Source organism: Rana temporaria, chromosome 1, assembly GCF_905171775.1.
Source record: "Rana temporaria chromosome 1, aRanTem1.1, whole genome shotgun sequence".
Lineage (NCBI taxonomy): Eukaryota > Metazoa > Chordata > Amphibia > Anura > Ranidae > Rana > Rana temporaria.
Genome location: NC_053489.1, coordinates 449,613,599 through 449,620,411, shown reverse-complemented (window position 1 = coordinate 449,620,411; position 6,813 = coordinate 449,613,599).

Sequence of the window (6,813 nt, the reverse complement as noted above, 5' to 3'; positions counted from 1 at the left end):
CGGACAATTTGAGAGCATGGCTATTCAACATTTGTTTGTTGGAAACCCATTTCGTTCCCCATTTCCCGGAGACAGGGCCGCTGCCAGGTCTCTGGGAAGGTCGGTCACCTCCTCCTTCCCCAATGTAAGGGGACATTTTTCTAAGGCCCCATTTACACTTGTGTTACCTACTCAAGAGTGATCCCTGTCAGGCCCCGTACTCACGACCAAACATGTCTGCTGAAACTGGTCCGCGGACCAGTTTCAGCAGACATGTTTGGCCGTGTGTAGGCACGAGCGGACCATTTTCGGGCGGATCGGACAGGTTTCCAGCGGACAACTGTTTCCTGGACTTGCTTTAAAACAGTCCGCTGGAAACCTGTCCCCCCGACATGTACGGTCGTCTGTACAGACCTACCGTACATGTCCGGCCGCCCGCCATCCCTCGCATGCGTCGAATGACTTTGACGCATGCGTGGAAGCATTTAAAAGGCAGGCCCGCCCAAGTTGCCGCGTCATTGTCGCGGCGACACCGCGTCATCAACGCGGCGACACCGTGGACACGCCCCGCGTATTGTTTACGCGCGGAGTTCTGTTCGATGGTGTGTACAGCCATCGAACAGAAGTCCCCGGGCAGACATGTCCGATGAAAACGGTCCGCGGACCGGTTTCATCGGACATGTCTGCTCGTGAGTACAAGGCCTTAGAGGACTTTTGACAGACGGTGAGAAGGTGTTATATCAACCCCTCACAGCCTGTTTTAATAAATGCTGCACTACTACTATTGCATGTATTGCACACAGTTGTGGGACAGTTGCAGCGTGGCCCCATGCACTTGAATTGGTTGCGTTTAACAGGTTGTAGTGTCCACTGAGCACGACGGGGTATTTAATTCCTGCAATGGTCACAAAGACAAAAAATAACATTGCGGCTTTGGCATATGTACACCCCCAGGCTGCTGCATTTGCAGCTTCAGAGGGAGTGGTTGGGGGCAGTAAAACCATGGCTTAACCATGTGTTTTTACTGATCTCCAACCACATGTATAAATTAGCCCTAAGGTCCCTTTCACACTGGGGCGGGCAGGTGCGGTGGCGGTATAGCGGCGTGTTTTTTAGCTTTTCACACTTATGCATGTTGCTTTTGAGCGTTTCTGCAGTGCTTTTTGCTGTGCTTGCTTTGTTTTTCGACACGATTTTTTAACGCGATTTTACCGCGATCTGCGTTTTTTTTAACACTGTATATAGCCTGTTGCTAGGAAGGGGGCCGGCCGCTGCATCCTTAACAACCGATGAGTCAAATCAGTTGTCAGCGGGCTTCACGCTTAATGTAGGTATGAGTGGGGTCCCCCCCAGGTTCATACCAGGCCCTTGGGTCTAGTATGGATTCGGAGGGGACCCCCCCACACCAAAATTTAAAAAACAATGGCTTGGGGGTCCCCCCAAAATCCATACCAGACCCTTATCCGAGCATGCAGACCGGCAGGTCAGGAAAGGGAGGGGACAAGTGAGCGCCCCCCTCCTGAACCATATCAGGCCGCATGCCCTCAACATGGGGGGATGGGTTCTTTGTGGCTGGGGGGGCTCTAAAGCACCTTGCCCCCATGTTGATGGGGACAAGGGCCTCTTACCGACAACCCTTGCCCGGTGGTAGTCAGGGGGCTTATCGGAATCTGAAAGTTAAAGGGGGCCCCCAGATTACACCCCCCCCGCCATGTGAATGAGTATGAGGTACATTGTACCCCTACCCATTCACTAAAAAAAAAAAAAAAAGGATTTTATGCTCACTGTAAAATCTTTTTCTCTGAGTTAATGGACGGACACAGCCTTAATCTTGACAACGTGGGAAATAGCCTATCTTTACGAGTGACTAGGCAGAAAGTGTTAACAACTTCAAAGCTGAACCGCCCCGCCCAGGGTGCGGTCCCACTGACTATACCCTGAACAAGCAGATCAGTCTGTAGCAAGCAGTACGAACTTAAAAAAAAAAAAAAAATGGAGGGGTGGGTGCTGTGTCCATTCATGAACTCAGAAAAAGATTTTACGGTGACCATTAAAATTCCTATTTTCTCTTTCGTTCATAGACAGACACAGCCTTAATCTTGACAACGTGGGACGTCCCAAAGCAGTGTCAAAATGAGGGGTGGAAACAGCATAAAATTAAACTTCACCCCAAAACAAAACAGAGCTCCTTAACTGAGGAGTTGTAACTCTAAACAGCCGCCTGCAAAACTTTGCGGCCGAAGAAGCATCCGAAGATGCACTCACATCAACTTGTAAAGTTTAGTGAAAGTGTGACCGGGCGACCAGGTCGCCGCCTTACACACCTGGGAAACAGACACTTGATGTCAGAAAGCCCAAGAGGCACCATTGCCCTGGTCGAATGCATCATGATAGGGAGGCGCCCGACCCTTTATGGCGTAAGCTTGATCAGGATCTGTCGGGTCCACCTCGAAATGGTGGCCGATGAGACCGCTGGGCCCTTCTTGGGACCAGCCACCGAAACAACCAGTGAGTCTGAACGTCCAAGGGATGCCACGTCGTCTCCTTAGGACACCAGGATGGCAGTACAATGTCTTCCTTGAGATGGAAAGTCGAAATGACCTTAGGAAGGAAAGAAGGCTGCAGACCCAGCACCACCTTATCCTTGTGGAAGATCAAAATAGGGAGCCTTTCATGACAAGGCTGCCAGTTCAGAAACCTTCTTAAATGACATAACAGCCACCAAAACGACCACTATCTGAGAAAGTGTCAACAAGGGAACTTCCCTAATGTTCTCAAACAGTGGTTTCTGAGGCACCTAGAAGTCATGCCGTTAAGGCCATTGACTGTAAAGCAGGATGACGTATGGGACCTTGCGACAGCAGGTACTCTCATAGCGGTAGACGCCAAGGGACGTCTGCTATTCAAATCGCCACGGAGGTGGGGGAGGATGGATCGGAGAGGCCACATGCCGAACCCCCTGTACAAACATTCTCACTAGAGAGTGAGCCGCCAGGGGTCGTTGAAAAAAGACAGCCATGGCAGATATCTGCCCCTTAATCGTGCTTAAAGCAAGCTTTTGGTCCACCCCGCGCTGTAAGAACAGCAGTACCCTGGACACTATATAAGTCCGTGGATTCCACTTCGTTTCCTCGCAAAGGGCTAAGTAAGCTCTCCAAGTGCGATAATAAATCCTCCTAGAGGATAACTTCCTAGCCTTTCTCATGGTAGGAATTACAGAATCCGATAGGCCCCCGGTCTCTTAGTACCTGGCTTTCAATAGCCATGCCGTTAAAGCCAGCGACTGTAAAGCGGGATGCAGTATGGGACCTTGTGACAGCAGGTCCTCTCTCAGCGGTAGACGCCAAGGGACGTCTGCTACTAGCCGCACTAGATCGCCGTACCAAGAACGCCAAGACCAATCCGGAGCAATTAGGTTCATAGGAATCCCCTTTGCCTCCACTCTGCGAAGCAGAAGAGGCAGGAGCTTTAGAGGAGGGAAGGCATAGATTAGCCTATACTGACTCCACGGCGCCACTAACGCATCTGTCGCATCCGCCCATGGGTCTCTTGACCTGGCCACAAACCTCAATACCTTCCGATTAAGTCGAGACGCCAGGAGATCTACGTCTGGCATGCCCCATCTTTGGCAAAGGAGCTGAAACACCTCTGGGTGCAGAGACTATTCTCCTTGGTCCAGCATCTGGCGACTCAGGTACTCCGCCTGCCAGTTTTCCACACCCGGAATATATATAGCCAACAGGGCCGGTATGCTCCTTTCTGAGCGACTTCTGATGCTGCAGCCGAGCTTCTTGTTCCTCCTAGATGGTTGACATATGCCACCACCGTGGCGTTGTCTGACTGGATCCTGACTGGGCGCCCTCATAGCCTCTGAGACCATGTGGAGAAGCACAGCCTGATCGCCCGAAGTTCCAGGACATTGATCGGCAAATGTAAATGCTCTGGAGACCAGCGACCCTGGGTCGACTGAACCTCCCAGACCCCCAACCGGTAAGGCTGGCGTCTGTCGTGATGTCCAATGATAAGGAAGAAACGACTTCCCGGACAGAAGTGCCAGTGAGGTCAGCCACCAAACTAGGGAGGACCTGACCAGGTGGCTCACCCGGATTTGATAATCCAGGGATGATGGGCACTTTTCCCATCTGGACAGAATTTCATTCTGTAGCACTCGTGTGTGAGATTGCGCATATGGTACCGCCTCAAAGGAGGCCACCATGAGGCCCAGGACTCTCATGCAAAAGCGGAGTGACAACCATTTCTGGGATGTCAACTGCCGCACCGCACCCCAAAAGGGTCTGCAACTTTTCCACAGGGAAAAACATCTTTGCCTCTGAGGAGTCCAGAATCAATCCCAGATATACTAGGCGTTGAGTTGGTACCATTACTGACTTCTGAATGTTCAGTACCCACCCAATGTGTCTGAGGGTCTGACAGGTTATAGACACGCTCACCTCTAATTCTGAGGCCGAAGCTGCCCTCAGAAGCAGGTAGTCCAAGTAGCCCACGATAGCGATGCCACGTTGTCTTAGTAGGGCGAGAATTGGGGCAAGCACCTTGGTGAACACCCTTGGTGCCAATGCCAGGCCAAAAGGGAGAGTCACAATTGATAGTGGTGTTCCCCGACCGCAAAGCGCAGAAGTCTCTGATGCTTTGTGCATATGGGGACATGTAAATAGGCATCCCTGATGTCCAAGGATGCCAGAAAGTCCCCCGGCTGGAGAGCAGTGACGACAGAGCGAACCGATTCCATCCAGAATCTTTGTATCTTCACAAAGCAATTGAGGGCCCTGAGGTCCAGAATTGGGAGAACGCCCTCCTTCTTTGGTACTATGAACAGATTGGAGTAAAACCCCTGAAACCGATCCTGTACTGGGACAGGAATAACCACCCCGACGAGTCGGTTGTAGCTGGCGGTTGGAGGGGAAAAAAAATTGGTTTTGTGGGCAAGATAGAAGTTCCCCTGAAGAAACTACTTTGGACCTCGCCCCCTCCACTGGTATAGTGGTTAGCTTGTTTAATCTGGACACAGGAGGGTGCACTATCGGGGGTGAGGTCCATCTTTTCAAGAAACTCTCTTCAAGAGGGTAACTTCCCGGCCCACTCCTTAGCAGCCAGCTAAAAAAACGAAATAAACCCCAAAACGCAAATCGCGGTAAAAACGCTGTACTTGCGTTTTGGATGCAGGTCCATTGAATTCTATTACATGCAAAACATTGCTTTTTGCAGGAAAAAAGTCCCCGACCCTTTCCAAAAACACAGAGGCACAAAAAAGCATTGTGAACATGTTCCATAGGAACCCATCTTAAAAAATGTCCCTGCATTTCTGCAAAATGCATCAAAAAACGCATTAGTGTGAATCAAACCTGAGGCCCCGTACACACGACAGAGAAACTCGACGTGCTTGGCACGTCGAGTTCCTCGTCTCGTTTTGGGATGAAGCCGCCGAAGAGCTCGGCGGGCCGCCTTCTCCTATAGAACAACGCGGCCAACGAGAAAATAGAGAACATGTTCTCTATTTTCTCGTCGAGCTCCTCGGCGGCTCCATCGAGCCAAAACTGTACAGACGACAGAGATTCTCGGCAGAATCCGGGTTTTGACCGAGTTTCTCGGCGAATTCTGCCGAGAATCTCTGTCGTGTGTACGAGGCCTTACACTGTTTCATGCAATATTTACAGAGCATTTTTGCTATTTGCGGTAAATAATGCAAAAAGGGATAGTGTACTGACATTTCCAATATCGCATGTGATGTTTGGGAAAAATGTGTCACGTGACCCACATATCGCATGCAATTTCTTTTAGTAAATTGAGCCCAGTATGAGGAAAAAATAGAGATCAGAAAAGCATTTCATGGTTTAACCAATAATTTTCTGCATATTGGATCTTTTTGGTAACTGGGGCCTACGTATTGTGTGCTAAAAGGTGGAGGTGTACCTACAGGGGTCATAGGGACTGCAATTGCGACCCGGCCCCATGCTCAACCTACCCCCTTTACACCTGAAAAGGGCAAATTAAGAGATGGGTTCCTCTATATGCAGCTGCAACCACCACTCCTCCTATCTAGCTTGTTTCTGCCTCCCCCTGTGTGCTCTCCTGGCCCCTCTTGTCCCCCACAGCTCTGTCGGGTTTGCCTCTCCCCTTTCCCACCAGCTGCTGTGGGGATGTGTCAGGATAGAGAGCGGTGAAGAGGCCATTAAATGTATAATTTACCACCCCTTCTTTGTCTGAATGAATTAAGTCAGTGATCCGTACCAATCACTGACTTTGTCCATTCATAACTGAAGCATAGTAAACTGTGTTTACTATGTTGCAGTTTGTAAAGGAACATTTGTGGGAACGTTTATGAATAAACGTTTGTGAATGTTTGTGAATGAACGTACAGAGCTATTCCTGTCCATTCATTCTGGCTTAAGAGATGATGATTGAGGGCTGTATCCTCAATCTCTTTCCTCCGTCTCAAAGGTGGAACATCAGAGCTCTGTTTAGACCCCTGGTATCTCACCTAAGCCCCCCCAACAGGGCTCCTAAAACAAATTGTAAAAAACAACAAAAAAATTATATTGTAAATAATAAATAAAAATAATAAAAAATAAAATTGCAAAAATAAAAAACTACTGACACCAGTGGCAGAACTACCAGGGTCACAAAGGTCACACTTGCGACTGGGCCCTGGTGTTCCGCCAATGGGCTGGGAAGGAAGGGCCCTAGTCCGGGGGGACAGGGGGGCTCTTAAATGTTTCTTGTACTGGGGCCCTGAAGGTTCTAGGCACTCCACTACATAGACCCCTTTCACACTGGAGAGGTTTTCAGACGTTTTAGAAATGGAAATAGCCCCTG